The sequence below is a fragment of the Apium graveolens genome, unplaced genomic scaffold (genome assembly GCF_009905375.1).
Source record: "Apium graveolens cultivar Ventura unplaced genomic scaffold, ASM990537v1 ctg5419, whole genome shotgun sequence".
NCBI lineage: Eukaryota > Viridiplantae > Streptophyta > Magnoliopsida > Apiales > Apiaceae > Apium > Apium graveolens.
Genome location: NW_027418969.1, coordinates 114,356 through 135,485, shown reverse-complemented (window position 1 = coordinate 135,485; position 21,130 = coordinate 114,356). Strand labels below are relative to the sequence as shown.

Below are 21,130 nucleotides of genomic sequence, written 5' to 3'. Positions count from 1 at the left end.
CAACCTCCCTAATTATCACATTCAAGGTTTTCCCCTAATCTTATTCCTCATGGGGGCATAATGCTTGGAAAATTTTTAAGAATCTCTGGATATTTATTTTACTTACTTTGCTTAAGTCTTTCCCTCGTTCTGTCCTTGCATGATTGCAAATTATGAATTCTCAAGTTCTATAAACTTCATGACACTCTCTTAAGTGTTAATAGTGCAATTAACAATATGAACTTATCACAAACAACTGATCTGAACTGAAATTAACGAATATATACATAACCATTTGTTTGAGGGTACAACTACTGAACACATTAAAGAGAATTACATCATTTGATCTGATCGCTTATATCCCAAAAGTACTACCATAGATAATCATCTCGTCATTAAAACTAATCATTCATAACTTAGGCTAATCCTCCAAAAGCGGTGCTACATGAAACCCTTGTCTGATCGCTCTGGCTCTGCGCACTACCATGGATCAAGAAATGCGGGCACGCACGACATCCCTAACCTGCTCCATCACAGAGGTGATGAGGTCTAAGATAGTGGCAAGTAGAGCTGGATCAATCTGACCCTCAAGATGGCCTCTAGCTGTAACACGGGTGATAGCCTCAATCCTTTCCATGCTAAGAGCTAATCCTGCCGGAAGTACCCCGCCTTCAATCCTTGGTACAGTAAGTCGATCCAACAGATCACTCCTAACATTACGGGCCTCGGACAGGCCACCCAAAGTCATGTAATAATCGGCGATAAGAGAAGCGTGAGTGGTTACATCTAGCAGTCCATGGGGTGCAGGTGGTGCAGGCCCAGGGGATCTAAATGGATAACCAAGCACGGCATCAGGTGACAATGGTGCAGGAGATAAAGGTGGCATTTCCTCAGTAGGTGCTGGGCTCTGTACAGGGGAGGGAACAGGAATTGGTAGAACCTCATGGATGTCTTAGGAGCCTCGGGAAGAGGGTCTAATACTGGTATAATTGGTACCTTGGAAGGCCCCACTCATTTTGCCCTTATTAACCTTTGTGCCCTTGGTAACTCTTCATTCTATAGTGCCACCCTCGCGGCCACTCTTGCTCTGGTAGTCGCCCTGACTACGGTCATCAATTTTTCAGCGGTCCTCTCTTCATTCTCGTCAGGATCCTCCACGAGATCCTCCTCGGCAACAATCCCTTCTGGGATAACATCCTCAATCGCAACATTCTCAATATAAATCTCATCCGGTCCCTCGTTAGGGTACTCTATCAGATTCACAATTTGATCTCCAACATGTAATAAAACATCCTCATGCTGATGCTCCTGAACCTCAGGGTTCGGTGCTCCGCTGCCCTATACGAGAACGAACTATGTTACTATCATGATATTTATAAGGGTTCCCATAAGGGTTTTAACTGTCAGTACTACGTTAGGTAGTCCGACTATGAACTTGGCAAGAGTTCTTATTATCTTAGTGAACTTATTATCTTAACGTCACATCATCTCTGAGGTTTATAACGCTTGGCTCTGATACCATTTCTGTAACACCTCCAAATCCGGGGTCGGGGATCCGGGTTGTTACGAGTTCCATTTCCCTTAATAACACTTAATCTTAATAAACAACCAACTACTACATACTGCGACCCCACAATATACACACACACCACAAGTTATAGTCTCAGAGATGAATACCAAAAAAATAATACAAGTCACTTTATTCCACAATTATATGCCATTACACCTTAAAAAGGGTTTCTGAATAAATTTACATTTCCTTGCCATTATTACAATTCATAAATATACATAACTCTGGTACATCAAAAGTTAAAAGCCTAGCCTATTAGTAGATCCTACCTCGGTTATAACGGCATCAACGCCTACAGGAAACTGCGGAACGTTTCCTAACCGCTTGCGAATCGGGAGCTTGGTCCTGTTCATCTTTTCTATCTGTTGTTGTGTGATGAAGAAGAAAGCAAGGGTGAGCAACAAGCCCACCGAAATAATATGTATAATAATTAACAATATATGAGCATTCTCATAATACTCATGAAAGTCTTGGTCAAGAAGAAATGAACCAAGTTTGATATCTTAATGAGACGAAGTCACAAAATATTCAGTATATATACTTATATACTTTTCAAAATCTTGGAAGTCCTCTTCCATGCCTAATATACACAGAGTTCCAGTTTATAACTGTATAAAAATATCGTTGCAAGATGATCTCATATATCTAACCTTGTCTCAACGTTTTTCCGAAAATCTTTGACATGCCAAGATAATCATTTACTAGATATAAGTTTAAAAAATGAACTTACAAGATACTCCAATATACTTATATCCGAATACTACTTGAACTACCACCGTTCAAGTTATAATCAGTTTCGAAAGTTCATCACCCAGATGAGACTACAAGATAAGACTTGAATAGATTCAATCCTTGAAATATCATTATAAATAATGAAGTTACGAGATACTTCATTAAGTCCCGATATATATACACCTATATATATATATATACATTTCATACACTCCTTGAAAACCTCTGTTATAAAAATTATAAACAGAGTTGCAATATCCAATGAATTTTGGAAAGGAGTAAACCTTGGCATAAACCTGATATCTTGCTGATCAGGCAAAGATACCAATAAGTAACCTTTTCTACTAGTAGATGGACGAATTCCCCACTGGTCATCACCCTGGTCGCAATAGGACCTTATGCTGGACTGCCACTCAGCCACTTACGCATTTGATGGACTCCCACTGAGCCACTTACACTTTCATGGACGCCCACTGAGACCATGTTGCTTATGCCGACTCAATAGATGGACTTACTTCCCGAACGTTGGGTAAGTAATCAATTCATTTATCAAAACAGCAACCTCGTTGCGAATGTAAAATACACCCCAGAGACGGATCCTTTAGATTTTTAAACGAGTATTCAAGTCCCCTTCAAAAAGGGAGATCTTAAATTTTAAAACGAGTTTTGGGATCCGCTCTAAACTTTAAAAGTCATTTTGAAGACTCGAAAACATTTTTAAGAATGTTTGGAGTACTGCTGATTTATTAAAATAAATCAGTCCCAATATATTACAAAATATCTGAATATTATTATTTAAATAATATTCCCAAAAAGGATAATCTCTATAAAAATAATCGAAGTAGAAGTGTTAAACTCATACTTGAAATGGGTATTAAATAACCAAAGATATACTTATACGAAAGTACTATCTTTATTTGAATAATAAAAAAAATAAGTTTGATTATCGACACCTTATTCTTTAATAAAATAAAGAATATATCTCAGAAAATAATCGGAGTCATAGGTCCTCATATGAATGTTCAAATAATATTCATTAAATAATATAAACTGAGTCATAAGCCCTCGAATGAATATTCAAGTAATATTCATTAAATAATATAAAGTGAGTCATAAGTCCTCGAATGAATATTCAAGTAATATTCATTAAATAATATAAAGTTATCGAATAAACCTTATTCGATTAATAGTTTTGAAAACTATATCAATATATATATATATATAAATATATATATCATATACTCGGGAACATCTACTCCCGGTTTTAGAAAAGGGTTCACCTTTGGGTCCCCTATACTCAGGGTATACGCAACTACTGCTTATCTCTAGCATAGGTATTATGCAACTCATAAGCATTTGAACCAACAGATATATAAATCAAGAATATGAAATAGTCATGCATATATACCATATCACATGCTACAATATATCGCAAGAATTTGCTAATAACAAATATGCATTTATCACAAGATCATGCATATACACATATACATCACAACAACAGTTATACGGGTAGAAAACTTGCCTAAGCGACTGGGGGTTACAAATGGCTTGGGACGAGTCTGGTAACCTATAAACAACATATAAGTTGGAATTAAACCAAAGTCACTTATAAATATATAATTTAACCAATTTAGACTCTAACGCTCGCTTTGCGCTTAACGATTCACTTAAGTCGCTCGAGTACCCTCGGCTCCACCATTTTTAATAAATTAACCATTACGAGTTTTAAGGCGATTCTTTCGTGAGTGTCTTACCAACTTCCTATTCCACTTAACATAATTGTTTCATACTCCAATTAGTCATTTAAGGTCTTTAACCAAGGTTTCAAAGTAAGGCGAGGGGTAAAGGTTCGTTTGTGAAATGTCGTTACTTAAAACGGCCGTTTCTCCTAAACCGTACATCGGAATCAAACGAACCACATATCAAAATGAAGCTCGTAACATGAACTATCTAAAAATGGCAATGGTAAAAACAGAGCAGTGAGTTCACGGTTCCTTATGTTAAGATCAAAAACAGTCTAAAGTAAATCATGCATTACGACGGCTATGTTTACGCGATTTCCCAAATTTATACCATTCCAAATCAACCACCAAGCAACCCCAATTCATTAATACAACCAAAATCCATCCATACCATACTACAACAGCCCCAACACCTCAAGTTCTCCAATTTATGTTATTCTCAAACATGAATTTAAAACTATACTTAAGTCCTTTAACTAATCAATAAGATTTCAACATCCAATTTACTACAACTCCAACCCAAACTCTAAACATGCAAGCATCAAGCTACTCTTTTACCATAACAATCAAAATCATCCTAATATACAAAGTAAAGCTAGGGTTTGGAGATGTTATACCTTCCTTGAAGTGATGTGAGTAGCTAGGAAGCCTTAAGAAGCCTTGAGATGTCTTAGGGATGCTTGGATCTTAAAGGAAAAACAAGAAAAATCAAGTTAAAAATCTTGAAATCACTATTCATTATCTTCTTCATTGATTTATTGGAAGAGATTGAGAATGAATTGGAGGCTTAAACTTATAGGATATCCATATCTATGCATAAGGAGTACAAGATAATTACCTTACTAATTAAGGAAGCTTGGAACTTGAACTTTGAAATTTCTTCTTCTTGAAATGAAGAAAAGCCGAGAGCAAATGTTGAAGAAGAAAGGAAATGATTTTTGTGTTTGTGATTTGTTTAGCTTAGCTTGGTTGCTTTTGATTTGATTTTGGTTAATTACCTTATTAACTTTGAAAATTGTGTGGTTAAAAACCAATTACACCTCCTCCCCCCTATGTCATGCTTATGTCACCTTTGCTATGTCATCACCCCTTACTTGCCCTCTTCTTATTGGTTTGATGACCTCATCATCCCTAACCTCCTTGATTAACTCCTAATTGTTTGCCTAATGACCGCTGATCTGTTATACGGTTCGCTTAACTTTCGTTCTCGTTTCTCGTTTGAGGGATCATACCCAGGATCTTATTACTTGGGTTTCCTTAACCTTTCTCAATATATTATATTCCTTTTATGATCCTCTCTTATAATCCTTTAATTTAAATCCTTTTTATCCTGTTACCTTATACTCAATTCTTTCTGTATCTAGTGGATTTCCGGGAAAAATCAAAGTGTTCGGAATTGGATTCTGACGATCTTTACATACATTTATATACAATATAGAGTACGAATAAAATCTCAGAATATCAATAACAGAACCCCTACATAGTGTGGCATGAAAATTTTTCTTGTTCAGAAATATCAGCAAAAACACTATTCATAAGGGTTACAAAAAGTTCAAAATTTTGGGGTTATTAGAATGTACATCTGTGACATTAAGGAATTCTATGACCTAAACCTTTATCTGGATGAACTGGAAGAAATAAGAGGAATTGATGCTTACAGACACCTTCCTGAAAGACTGGTATTTAAATACAAGGGAGGGAAATAGATAACATGGCCTCTTCACAGGATTCTCCAAGAAAGCCAATATGTTCTGATTAAAGTCTACTCATCCTTCAAAAACAACTTTGGATACAATGTGACTTCAAGAAGAATAGTTCTTAAAAAGATTGAAGAACTGAGGAGTGTCAGAGCTAAAGATGCACTTCCAAAGACTCTAACTATTCCTTACACAGGAAGTAGAGTGCATCTAAGGCCCTATTGGCTGATGGAATTCATGGATGATAAGGGAGTAAGGAGATTTTTTTAGATTAGAGGACCAACTGAGCATTTATAGCAATGAAACTCTTCTGGAAATGCAAGGAATGTTAGATCTCTCAGAATCTGATGAACTTGAATTCCATAGACAACTCCAAAATCAGATAGAAGAAAATAACAGGAAGCTGGGGAAGAAATCTAGACAATCAAGGAAATAGAATAATCTGCTCAGACTAGAGGAGCACCTTGAAAATGATTGTGAGAAAATCTTTGTACACTTTACATTGTTCAATTTCTAGTAAATATTGTAGCACTTATTAGTTTTATCTACTACTTTTTAATCTGTATTTTTAGGGTGTTTTGTTATCATCAAGTTTCTCTTAATTTATGGCTACAATTCTAGTAGATATAAACTGGGGGAGATTGTTAGGAATATGTTGTGTACTTGCTGATAAGCTAAACAAAACACCTTAGTAGATTTAACTTAGTGAATTTTGTAGCACCCAACGAATGATCAATTATAGTCCCGACGGATGATTCAATATAGTCCCGACAGATGACTAACTGATATCCATCGGGTGAGTATCTTATGTAACAATAAGTACTGTAGCACATTTCTACAAACAACTTTGTATAGATTTTGTAGTAGCTTATGCATCATGTAGGCTGCTAGTAGATGTGCAGAATAGGTTGATTAAATGTAAATATAAGACATCTTGTAATTCTGCACAAATGAAATGGAGTCAAGTGATAAATGGCTACCCGACGGATGATCAACAAGGATACCCGACGGATGATCAACAAGGCTACCCGACGAATAAAAAGCATGTACCCGACGGATGATCAATTCAAATGTCTATTGACAGTGACAACACAGTCACATGCGTCGAGTGTTTGAAAAGGAATGTGGCAGCCTGTTTAGTAGGGTTTTGAGAACAAAGAAGCATTACCATTTCCATGCTATTATGAAGATATTCAAAGATGCTGGAATAGAGTAGTGAAGCAGCATGGAGTTAGACTTGATATATTTTGTTTTATTATCTTGTCTTATTATCATGTAAACTTGTTGATATATAAACCAAGTGTAGCAAATAGAATAACTAACAACAAAAACTAAGCAAACACATTTTTAGCAGAGAAACATTTGTAAGCTATATTCTATAGAATTTTTCTGTAGTTTGTTTGTTTACTTGTAAAGCAGCTGTGAGTTATTCAAGCTTCACAGGGTTCTCTTGATATATATATATATATATATATCTGGTGGATACATTCAAATCCACCAGAATGTTTTAAAGACCTGAGTTTTTATTACTTTATGTTTGATTAACTTAACTTTGTATTCCGCACTTTGCAAATCAAACAGTTAGATATAAATTGAGTTAGAATCATTTTTCATAAATCCCAGAAAGAACCCAGAATTACATTCACCCCCCCCTCTGTAATTCTTGTTGTATTGTTAGGGAATAACAGAAACACAATTTTAATAACAAACGGCCCTGACCATCTCGACTTCAATTTCCCAGGAAAAAGACGAAGACGAGAGTTAAACAAAAGAACTTGTCCCGGCACAAATGATTTGAGCACTAGACCCCTATCATGCCACCTCTTGACTTTCTCCTTATACATTTTGTGGTACTCATATGCTTGAAGTCGAAACTCATCGAGTTTATTAATTGAAGCATCTTTTTCTTTCCAGCTGCATACATATCAAGGTTCAATTTCTTCAACGCCCAATATGCTTTGTGCTCTAGCTCCACAGGTAAATGACATCCCTTACCATAAACCATATGAAACGGCGACATGCCTAGCGGAGTCTTGTATGCTCTTCGATACGCCCACAGAGCATCATCCAGCTTCAAAGACCAATCCTTCCTTGATGGACATACAACTTTCTCTAAAATACGCTTGATCTCTCTATTAAATACCTTAGCTTGACCATTAGTCTGAGGATTGTAGGCTGTAGTAATGTGATGATTCATATTATATCTTTGCATCATGGCGGTGAACTTGTGATTGCAAAGATGAGATCCCTCATCACTAATTATAACTCTTGGAGTCACAAATCTTGTGAATATCTACTTGTGAAGAAAATTAAGCACTATATTTGCATCATTTGTCGGTAAAGCCTTAACTTCAAACCATTTTGAGATATACTGATTATTGCAAGATGAAACAAATGGCCCCATGAAGTCAATTCCCCAAACATCAAAGACCTCAACCTCGAGAAGCACATTAAGAGGCATCTCATCCTTCTTGGACATATTACCAACACGCTGACAACGATCACATTTCAAAACAAACTGATGCTCATCCTTAAACAATGTAGGCTGGAAAAATCCTGCTCGAAGGATACGAGTTACTGTCTTTTCTCCATCATAGTGGCCTCCATAAATAGTCGAATGACAATCATGCAAGATTCCCTCCATTTTGCTGTACGGAATACATCTCCTGATGATTTGGTCAGCTCTTTGCCGAAACAAAAATGGCTAATCCCACATGTACCACTTCACCTCATGAAGAAACTTCTTCCTTTGAGCAGAGGACAAGTCTGGAGGCATAATATTTCTCACAAGGTAGTTCACAATGTCTGCGAACCACGTTTATTCCTCTTGCACCCCAAATAACTGCTCATCGGGAAAAGACTCATTAATCAATGTCTTATCCTGTAAAGTCGTAGTTGGATCTTTAAACGAGAGAGATGATTAGTGACTTGATTCTCAGTACCTTTTCTATCCTTGATCTCCAACTCAAACTCTAGAAGTAAAAGAACCCATCGAATCAGTCTAGGCTTCGAGTCCTTCTTTGAGATAAGATAGCGAATTACAGCGTGATCAATGAAAACTGTCACCTTCATCCCAAGCAAATAAGATCGAAATTTCTCCAAACCGTAGAAAATGCCTAAGAGTTCTTTCTCGGTAGTAGTATAGTTCATTTGAGCACCATTTAGGGTCTTACTAGCATAGTTGTAGGGTTTCGAGCACATAAACGCAACGAAAACAGTAATTAAAAACGTAAAAAAATAGAATTTTCGAAATCCACCGCAGGATTCATGCGAAAAACATATATTTAATTCATAGATCAGATTGTTTACTTTAAGAAGCTTTACCAATTGGTTGACTAATGGAGATCCAAAGCTTGTTCAATCACCACGCATCCCGCTCTCACGATCTACGCTCTATCGGTATCCACACGAATGCTTGAACTCAAGGATTGGATGTGTACTAGCATAAATTCGTTTCTTCTCGCTATCTCCATCTTCTCCCTTGGTGGCTAAGATTTTAGTAAAAAACTTGCTTACAAAATCAGCCACACAAGAGATATTATATAGAGAGTATAAAAACAAATTATAACTCTTAACTAATTAGGAGTTATTATTAATTTGAAATTTCTATTTATATTATAATTAAGTCTCACTTAATTATTTAACAAATAAATTTCATAATTAATATTAGTAAATTCGAATATCAATATTTATCTAATTAATTAAGTCATACTTAATTAATATTATAAATAATTCGAATTACTTTAATATAATTTAAATCCAATTTAAATTAAATAATCCTTCAAGCATTCTTAGTGTGTGACCCTATAGGTTATTATTACGTTGGCAACAAATTTTAAATCTAATTTAAAATCACAAACAATGAGCGGCATCTAGTAATACATCATTGCTACCCAAGTAATAATAATTGAATCGGTGATCGATTAAACCTTTTGTGAATAATGAATAATGTAATATAATCCCTTTAACCAAATATTATAGATTAAACTAGAGGCATGTAATGTGTCATCCTCATCATAGTTTAATCCAAGTTTCCTTGATCAATGAGTAGACTATCATATCATATCAACATTTGAGTGTGGCCACGCATTTTATAGTCTATCTAACACAAGAGGCCAATAATATCACTCCTAAAATAGGAGGGTTAAATCCCATCTAGATCATTCATATTTCTCATATGATTCATAATATACCCAATGTCCACTTTTATCATTACCCGGTCAAAGATAACTTTTAATGGAATCAATGTATATTAATTCTCGTATAGAAATATAATGACTTCAGGTCTAAGGACCATTACATCATTATCACTGTGAGAATTACTTATGACACAACAGACATGTAGAATCTCACATTGGGTCTGTCCAGCACCATGTACATATACATCTGCCTGTGTTTTTGACTTTAGTATCACTATACCTATGATCAATGAGATGTGATCATCAGTCAACAAGCACACCAGTCTTAATGAATTATTATTGTCCCTTAATACTAATACTCGACTAGGGACCTTTAGGAATATTGATACTATTCTCATAATCTCATTTCTAAGTCACGTACTTAGAGATATAGAATTGCATATCATATTCCAAGGACATTTATTAATCTAACATTTATATTGCAGTAAATTAAGAATTAATAAATTATAAATAGAATAATCGATAGAACATAAACCTTAATAATCCTAATGTCTTAAACTAAAACATCATAGTGTTGTCTCTAGGGCACAAACACTAACAAGTGGACCACAAGAAATATGTTGTTCTTCCTCTGCCCAAGAACTGCCCTAACTACATTATCACTTGCAACGCACATCATCTCAAAAGGCTCATTCCAATCAGGTGCAGTTATGACATGTGTCGTGATTAAACTATTCTTTAAGATCTTAAAAGCCGCTAGGCACTCGTAATTAAACTTAAAGGGGATATCTTTCTCTAGAAGATTGTACAAGGGTTTAGAGATTTTAGAGAAGTCCTTGATGAATCGCCTATAGAAACCCGCATGGCCAAGAAAGCTGTGGATCCCCATAACAGAAATTGGTGGAGGAAGGTTTTCAATGAGCCCCGCATTGGCTTTATCCACCTCAAGACCTTTACTAGAGACCTTGTGCCCAATAATGATGCCCTGGTTCACCATAAAGTGACATTTCTCTCAATTGAGAACCAGATTGGTCTCAACACACCTTTTAAGAACGGCGCCAAGATTTTGCAAGCACTCATCAAAAGAATCACTAAATACAGAGAAATCGTCCATGAACACCTCCACATTCTGACCAATCATGTCAGAGAAAATGGCCATCATACATCTCTGAAATGTGGCAGGTGCACCACACAACCCAAAAGAAACTCTTCTGAAGGTAAACATACCAAATGGACAAGTGAAGGTAGTCTTTTCCTGATCTTCTGGAGCGATACAAATCTTATTATAGCCCGAATAGCCATCCAAAAGATAATAGTATTCATGTCCAGCTAACCTGTCAAGCATCTGATCAATAAAGGGAAGAGGGAAGTGATCCTTCCTCGTGGCCTTGTTCAGCTTGCTGTAATCCATGCAAACTCTCAGTCTCGTGAATATTCGAGTAGGAATGAGCTCATTCTTATCATTAGCGACCATAGTGATACCTCTTTTCTTCAGCACACACTGAACTGGACTCACCCAAGAACTATTCGAAATAGGATAAATTATCCCTGCATCTAGCCACATGAGAATTTTCTTCTTCACAACTTCTTTCATTATCGGATTTAGCTTCCTTTGTTGCTCAACATTTGGCTTTCTTCCTTTCTCTAGAATAATTTTATGCATGCAATAAGAAGGGCTGATTCCCTTAATATCTGCTATAGTCCATTCAATTGCCGATTTGAATTCTCTCGAAATTCTCAAGATCTTTTCCTCATCACTACCTGAAAGGTTAGATGAAATAATAACAGGAAAAGTAGATGCATCACCTAAAAACATATACCTCAAGTGTTCATGCAAAGGTTTAAACTCCAGTGTAGTAGTTTCCTCAATAGATGGCTTGAGGCACTTTAGAGAATTTTTCAGCTCTTCCAATCCAAGAGATTCAAAAGGCATATCCAACCTTCACTTCCAAGGAAAAGCATTCAAATACTGCAACTGCTCATCACCTTCATCATCTTTACTATCTGAATTGCCAAACAAGGTCTTCTGTAAGGCATCAGACCTTAGCATTTGATCAAGTTCTGAAGTAACCACAGAAGCAACCAACTCCACTTTTAAGCACTCCTCATTATCAGTAGGGAATTTCATGGCATTGAACAAATTGAAAGTCACATCCTGATCCAATACTCACATAGTAAGCTCACCCTTCTTCACATCAATCAAGATTTGGCCCATAGCCAAGAATGGTCTTTTCCAAAATTATGGGAATCTTTTTATCCTCCTCAAAATCAAGAAATATAAAGTCTGTAGGAAAGATGATTTTGTCCACCTTGACTAAGACATCCTCCACAATGCCTCATGGATATGTAATAGAGCGATCGACCAACTGCAAGGACATATAAGTAGGCTCTGGATCAGGTAAATCCAACTTCTTGGAGATAGACAAAGGCATCAGATTGATGCTAGCTCCCAGATCACATACACACTTGTCGAACAACAAGTTTCCAATAGTACAAGGAATAGTGAAGCTTCTAGGATCTTTAAGCTTTGGAGGCAACTTTTGTTGCAGCACTACACTGCATTCCTCCATGAGAGCAACGGTCTCTAAGTCATCATGCTTCACTTTCCGAGAGAGAATACCTTTCATAAACTTCACATAGCTAGGCATTTGTTCAAGAGCTTCAGTGAAAGGTATGTTGATATGAAGTTTCTTGAACACCTCCGGAAACTTCGCAAACTACTTATCCAACTTCTGCTTCTGCAGCTTCTTAGGAAAATGAGGTGGAGGATAGATCTATTTCTCACCTATATTACCCTCAGGAGGAGTGTGTTCCACAGTTTTCTTCCTTGGTTCCACTTCTGCTTCCTTTTGCACTTATTCGTGAGCCCCATCTTCAGATTCTTGAACTTGAGCTTTTTCTTGACTTGCAACCTTCCCAAACCTCAATGTAATTGCCTTAACCTGCTCTTTTGCTTCATTCTTTCCTGAAACTTCTGTGTCACTAGGAAGTGTACCAGGTTGTCGATTCAGCAAGGCATTGGAAATCTGCCCAATTTGATTCTCCAAGGTCTTGATAGAAACTGCTTGGCTCTTGCACATGAGCATCAACTCCTCCAATTCAGATTTTTTATTAGATTGTTGCAGTTGGAGTTGTTTTCTTGGTGCATATTACGGTTGCTGAAAACTAGGAGGGTTGTACTGCTTTGCTGCATACTGCTGATAAGGCTGTTGCACCGCATTCTGAGTGTTACTCCAGCTGAAGTTAGGATGATTGCGATTGTGGGGATGATAAGTGGCTGGAACTGGTTTCTGCGACCTCTGGAAGTTGCTCACGAACTGAGCTGATTCGCTAGAAATAGCACACTGCTCCGTCTCATGCGCACCAGCACAAAGCTCACAGACACTAGTGATCTGATTAACTCCATAATTAGCGAAAGAATCCACCTTCATTGTCAAAGCCTTAAGCTGAGAAGCTATAGCAGTAGCTGCATCCACCTCCAGAATTCCTGCTACCTTGCCTTGAGTCAGTCTTTGAGAAGGGTTCTTGTATTCATTAGCAGCCATCAGTTCAATCAAATCATATGCTTCCTCGTAGGGTCCACCTGATGCTGCATCAAGCATGGGTCTAGAAGTTGTACCCAAGCCATTATAATAGAAGTTTATAATCATCCAGTCAGGCATCCCATGATGAGGATACTTTCTATGCATCTCCTTATAACAATCCCAAGCTTCAAACAAAGATTCTCTCGATTGCTGCGCAAATTGAGTAAGAGCATTCCTGATTGCAGCTGTCTTCGCCATAGGGAAGAATTTAGTGAGAAACTTCTGAGCAAGATCTTCCCACTTGGTGATGGAGCCTGGTGGTAGAGAATGCAACCAACACTTAGCTTTATCCCTTAGAGAGAATGGTAAAAGCCTTAGCTTTATAGCATCTTCAGACACATTGTTGAATTTGAAGGTGTCGCAGATCTCGATGAAATCTCTAATATGCATATTGGGATCTTCCGTCGGAAAACCCCCAAACTGAACCTATTTCTGCACCATCTGAATCGTGCTAGCCTTAATTTCAAAAGTGTTAGTCGTGATGGATGGTCTGATAATGCTAGACTGTATATCATTGATCTTCGACTGAGAGTAATCCATCAAAGCCTTTGTATTTGCTTCTGGTTCACCCATTTCAAGAAGAGCTTCTTCTTCAACTTTCTCCTCTTCTACAAGAACTTCTTCCTCTACTAAAACTTCTTCCTCTGCTTTATCTAGTGTTCTCTTTCGAGATCGAGAATGCGTTAGCATAAACGCTCTCTAGAGTACCTGAAAAAGCAACAAGTAAACAAGTAAGTAAAATATCCGAGTTAGTGAACTTTAACGACCACTGATGTCAAGCACATAAATGAAAAATTAACACAGAGTGCCCGACAGTGGCGCCAAAAAACTTGTTAGGATGAAAACATGCGCTAATATTCACGTAAGTATACGCGCTCGCAAGTAATAAATAATTAATTCTAGTTCGTTCCTATAGAGACTGGTTTAGGTTAACTTCAATTTATGCACTTATGCAACAATGGTATGGTTATGATTCAATGCTAAGATGATAACAAGTTGAGATTGTTTATAACTACGATTAACTAAGATATAATTAACAAAGAGATTAAAAGGTTTAATTTACTATATGAGACAAACATGGGATTCTAACTTCATTACTACTTAATTCAATAGCCTTTGTTCTTAACCTTAGCATGCAATGGTAATGACAACTAATCAGATAACATGAAACTAATAAACGCCAACTTTCATTGCACGAATACCCTACTACCAGACATCCATAAAAGAGATAAAAGCTAAATAGACACCAATTATATTGAGACCCTATATGTCTATAGAATTTGACAACATAACTGTTTAATACGCAAGTTATCTAACATGATTACATAGGGAAAGTAAGATGGTTAAAATTACCTACGAATCATGCATAACAAATACATGAACCTATGCTAGCATGGCAAGTTCTAAACCTCCAAATTCACTTTCGCTTCAACATAGATTAACACGCTATCTTATAAGTTCACGACGCTCATAAGACGAATAAGCACAACCAATACTAGGAAATCATACAATCACCACACACTAAGATATCAAAACAAATTAACTAATAAAATCCATAAGTAAATCCGTTGGAACCCCACGATAACGATTAGCCCATAACTGAACTCATCATCACCGTGGGTCCCGATGAAAGCATGGTATAATAAGCTAAGTATTTATAAACTGAATAATAATCGAAGTACGTTAAACAAGAGTAATAGGTTCAACAAATAAGAAAACTAGCATCCAAGATTACAACTTTACCAAAGAATCACAAGAATAAACTAGATCCTCTTTGCCTTGGTTGTATTTGTGCTCATAGGTCTTCTCGATGTCTTTTCCTTAGTCTTTGTTATTAAAAACGTCTTTAAGTTGTCTTTATATAATAGCCCAAATCATCCAAGAGCCCAAAAAATCAGTCTTCTATTCAAAACAGGATTCCTGGAAATCGACCCGCGCGCAGGCGCACTGCAACTCTGACAATCGGCGCGGGCGTGCGCTATCACAACCTGGGCGCGCTGACCTTCTGGAAAAAAATCTGCTTTTTATTTTAATTGTTGGTTTCCGATGGCGATCAACACACGAACATCTGAAACACCTTCCTAACACCAATTTAGCACCAAAATAATGATAAGCCTCCTTTTTCCTTGATTCATGCCTGAAATGCAAAAACGCTACAAAATACATCAAAAACACAAATAACTTGAGTACAAAATACCAATTCGAAGCTTTACAAAGCGTTATAAGTGGATATAAATGCCACTTAACAAGAGTTGGATGTGAGTTTGTAGAAATGTTTAGGCCTGGAGTTTTAAATGATTAGAGTGTTTAATTGGATAGGGAGTTGGATTGAGGTTTGTAGAGTTATAGATTTTTGGCTTATTGTCGTTTTCTTTGTGTCTCTCCCATTTTTGTCCTATTGACTCTTCTTCTTTTCTCCTTCTCCGTCACTTCTCTTATTTTCATCACCCTTGCTACTTTTTCCATTTTATAACTCTCACTGCTTTTGCTAGAATGACTTAGATTTTAGCCAAAAGATTTATGTTCATCTTTTTTTGCTCATCATCATCCTTGTCATAATATTTTTCATTGATAGCATGCTCTCATCATTGTTTAGATATCTTCCCAAGATGGTGATCATTTCAAGATCTTCAATAATTTTTATCTTCTTCACCTTCAACTCAGTTTCTATTGTCATAATCAGTCTTTTAATTTCCATGACACAATGCTTAGGGATTTGAAAGTGTTTGCATCTTCTGGTAGATGGGAATATGTAGGCCACTTGTAGGATTTTATACATCACAGAAGCATGGTATAACATTTTCCTTATATAAAATCCATATTAATCGCATACAAATCATGGATAAAACATATGGGATCGATTACTAACCTTTAAAATTGATCCAAGAATGATGAGCGAAGATCCCTAGCAGCTGTTCCTCAAGTGTGAAGCACTCCACCGGTATCCACCAAGAGATCGAAATAATGAAGGAGGTAGGAGTTGAGAGAATTAGGGTTTTCCTTTTTTTTGGTTGAGGCAAATAGGGTTTATAACAGTATATTTATAGGCAAAAATTTCAGCTGAAATTTTTTCCATAAAATATTATTATTATTAACACTTTAATTGATTATTCTCATTAACCAATTAACTAATAATTAAAACACCTTTTAATCATTAATCCTTTTTCTAAACACTTTAGAAAATAATTCTCTCACTTGATTTAATTTCCAAAAGTTAAATTCTTAATTAATAATATTAAGAACTTTTTCTTAATTAATTTATAATTAATTAAATCTCATCTAATCAATTATTAAATTTGCTAATTAATTATTTATTTCACAAATAAATAATTACCAGCCATTATTAATTAATTCCTCCACCATCAAATCATTCTCTTTTATGGTGTGACCCTGTAGGTTCAATATTAAGCCGGTAGTAGAAATAAATAATAATAAAACTATTTTATCATTATTTATATATATATTCTATAATTCATTAAATATGATTAATTAATAAATTAATCATATTTATTCTACATCGTGAGGGATACATATCAGCATATCGCGACTATCCGGATAATACGAATTCACTACTTAGAATACCAAGAACCTATTCAGTGAATAGTTACAGTACAATCAATTCCTTCTACCCTACAATGTCATGATTAAATACAAGGTATGGAACTCGTGTCAAGCCTATCTTATTTAATCATATGCTTTCCCATTCACTATGCTTAGTTGTAATTAATGTGAATTAGAAACTCCCTTCTAATTTCATTCACTCTAGCCAGAGATTCCTGAACTAGCACAAGTGGATCAACATTGAACATTCTCTTCCTTCACTGGAAGGGGTAGATCCTTTATTGATCATACACTATCTTCGTGTACAAATTCCTACACCCAGTAGGGCCCTTATTATTGTCCCTGGAGACTAAGAACTAAATCAAAGTATAGTTCAGTGTACACAAGATGACTATGATGACCTCAAGTCTAAGGATACTTGTACAACTATCACTATGTGAACATCTGCTGACACGTGGGTGAACTCCATCAGTTGTTCAGCTGTGTGAGTCATGTTCAGTGAACTTATTCTATAATAAGCACCTGCATACTAGCTATAGTGTCACCACACAAATGTCTATGAGAACAGACATCCTTTATAATGAAGCAAGCATAGTATGTACCGATCTTTGCGGGTTACTAATTACCAGTTAGTAATCCTACGACCAGGAACTAATTAAGTTCAGAGTTATCATCTTTTAGGTCTCATTATTATGATCTCATCATAATCCATAAAAAAGCTTTACTCTAAACTATGGTATATCTTATTTAAACATTTAAATAGATAAAGCCCGCAATAAAAACAAAACAAATCTTTTATTAATATCAATGAAATCAAAACAGATTACATAAAAGTTATTCCTAAATCATCATACATGATTGGACTTATGACACATCTCTTTCAATCTCCCACTTGTACTAAAGCCAATCACCCTGGTATCTAATACCCATCTTGTCTTTATGACGAGCAAAGTGACTTTGAGAAAGTGGCTTTGTTAAAGGGTCAGCTATATTGTTATGTGTGTTAACTCTCTTGACGTTGACATCTCCTCTTTCAACAATCTCCCTCATCAGATGAAAGCGCCGCAGGACATGCTTGGAATTCTTATGAGATCTTGGTTCCTTAGCTTGTGCTATTGCTGCGTTGTTATCATAATACAACACAATAGGCTCCTCAATGCTAGGAACAACTCCCAACTCAGAAACAAATTTCCTCATCCAAACGGCTTCTTTTTCAGCCTCACTTGCAGCTATATATTCAGCTTCCGCTGTGGAGTCAGCCGTTGTAGACTGTTTGGAACTCTTCCAACTAATCGCACCACCATTCAAAGTAAACACGTACCCTGACATGGATTTGCTATCATCACTTTCTAATTGAAAAATAGAGTCAGTATAACCCTCTATTTTCAACTCAGATTCACCACCAAAAATAAGAAAAATATCCTTAGTCCTTCGCAAGTACTTAAGGATTTTGTTCACTGCTTTCTAGTGGTCGTCACCTGGATCGGACTGATATCTTCTGATAAGTGGCATTTTATACCACTTAGAGCATCTTAAAATGGCTTAAATTGGTGTCTTGAAATCAAGTATTTTGTGTATTTGATGCGTTTTTCTAGTGTTTATGCATTTCAGGGTTTTAGTTGCATTTCGGGGGAGGAATCATCAAGAATAAGCCTTGGCATGTGTTCACCATTGCGAGAGGAAAGAAACGGGCAGATTACGGTGAAGAAACGGAGCAAAATCAGAATTTTTCCAGTAGAGGTCTGAGCGCCCGCTCAGCATTGCTGAGCGGCCGCGCAGCAAGCTGAGCGCCCGCTCAGCTATGCTGAGCGGCCGCGTAGGGTCGGGAAAAAAGAAAAATTATTTTAGGACTTCTACTTCTGTTTGGTTTCCACTTCTATGTAATCTGAGTTTTATGGGACTATTATATAAGTAGATTTGAGACGTTTTCACAAGTGTGGATTGGAGAAGATTGTGTTTTTACGCAAGGAGCGAAGGAGATAAGGAAGAAGACCGATTTAGCACACCGCAACGAAGAGGAAGCATATATTCTTGTGATTCTTGTTTCGTTGTAACGTTGGATGCTAGTTTTCTTGCTTTGAACTTATTTACTCTTGTGACGTACTCTGTTTTAATATAATTAGTTTAGTTATTATTTTCTTGTGTTTGTTTATCATGATTTCATATGAACCCATGATGACGATAAGTGCTCTTATTGGCTAATCGTGATCATGGGGTTGCAACGAATTTATTATGGAATTCTTTAGTTAATTGTTTAATACTTTAGTGTGTGATGATTGCATGATATCTAGTATTGGTTGTGCGTATTCGTCTTATGTGTGTCGCGAACATATAAGATAGGGTGTTAATCTCTTGTAAAGTGACGGTGGATCTTGAGATTTAGAACTTGCCATGCTAGCATAGGTTCATGTACGTTGTGCATGATTAGTGGGTAACTCTAACAGTTTTATTTGCCCTATGTAATCAAAAGGAATAACTTGTGCTTAAATCGTTGTGTTGTCAATTTCTGTAGACATATGGGAACTCAACATAATTGATGACTATTCAACTTCTATCTTAATTGTGGATGCTTGGTAGAATGGTATTAGTACAATGAAAGTTGGCTTTTATCAGTTTCGTGTTATTCGATTAATATCATCACTGTCACATGCTAAAGGTCATAATAATGGCTATAGAAGGAAGTAATAATGAAGTTGTGATCTCATGAGTGTTTTATTATTGATAAATTGAAGTGCTAGTTAAGTGATTAATTAAGTAGTTAATTATAGTTAATATTTAATCAACAATTTTAAGTGTTAGTATCTTAACATTGAGAAGTAATCATACATTGGTGAGTGAGTTAATTAGACAATAATTTAGTCTGAGTCTCTGAGGGAACGAATTAGAAAGTATTCTATATTACTTGCGAACGCGTATACTTGCGTGAATATTAGTGCGTGTTTTCGCCCTAACAAGTTTTTGGCGCCGCTGCCGGGGACTCGGCGTAATTGTTTAATTTATGTACTTACCATCATTGGTCATTAGGACTCAGTGATTAGGACGTAGTAGTTACTTAATTTTTTTTTCCGGTTGTGTTTGAGGTACTTTAGCAAGCGTTTATGCAAACTCTTTCTCGTGCTCGCAAGAGGACTTTAGATACAGCTGAGGAGACAGACGAAGTTCTTGATATTCCGGAGAAGTTAGATTTTGAGGATTCGGATTCAGGAACTGAGCAGAAAGAACCAGTAAACATGGGAGATCGTATTGTTCAAGCTGATCCAGCTCTTATGGATTTTTCTCGGCCTAAAATTGATGACATTCAGTCAAGCATCCTTCATCCGGCTATTCAAGCTAACACCTTTGAAATCAAGTCGGGCACTATTCAGATGGTGCAGAATTCTGTTTCTTTTGGAGGAGCGGCAACTGAAGACCCCAACATGCACATAAGGAATTTTGTCGAGATCTGCAGCACTTTTAAGTATAATGGCGTGACTGATGAGGCTATCAAGTTGAGGCTTTTCCCATTCTCACTGAGGGACAAGGCTAAAGACTGGTTACATTCTGAACCAGCTGGGTCCATCACTACGTGGCAAGATCTTGCGCAAAAGTTTCTGGTGAAGTTTTATCTGATGGCAAAGACTGCTGCTATGAGGAGTGCTCTTACTCAGTTTGCGCAGCAACCTACAGAATCTATGTGCGAGGCTTGGGAACGCTACAAGGAAATGTTGAGAAAATGTCCACATCATGGAATGCCGGATTGGATGGTGATCACTGGTTTCTATAATGGTTTGGGGGCCCAATCTCGGCCCATGCTCGATGCAGCAGCTGGAGGCGCCTTATGGGCTAAAAGCTATACTTAGGCGTATAATCTTATAGAGACGATGGCTGCAAATGAGCATCAAAACCCAACTCAGAGGATGACGTCAGGCAAGGTAGCAGGTATTCTGGAAGTTGATGCAGCCACCGCTATTGCAGCCCAGCTCCAAGCGCTATCAATGAAGGTTGATTCTCTGGCTACGTATGGAGTTAATCAAATAGCTATGGTTTGTGAGCTTTGTGCAGGTTCTCATGCTACAGATCAGTGTTCTCTTGTCAACGAATCTGTTCAGTATGTGAATAATTATCAGCGACAACAGCAGCCTGT

The 21,130-nt window shown here is 36.7% G+C and overlaps 2 non-coding genes across 2 annotated transcripts; one reads left to right on the top strand and one right to left on the bottom strand.

The window, feature by feature from the left end:
- The first annotated feature begins 13,522 nt into the window (after positions 1–13,522).
- LOC141702650 (small nucleolar RNA R71) lies at positions 13,523–13,629 on the top strand. The gene has a single exon (XR_012567214.1). It is a non-coding gene; the product is annotated as a small nucleolar RNA R71 (small nucleolar RNA).
- Positions 13,630–20,630: 7,001 nt separating this feature from the next.
- LOC141702651 (small nucleolar RNA R71) lies at positions 20,631–20,737 on the bottom strand. The gene has a single exon (XR_012567215.1). It is a non-coding gene; the product is annotated as a small nucleolar RNA R71 (small nucleolar RNA).
- Between the last annotated feature and the right edge of the window lie 393 nt (positions 20,738–21,130).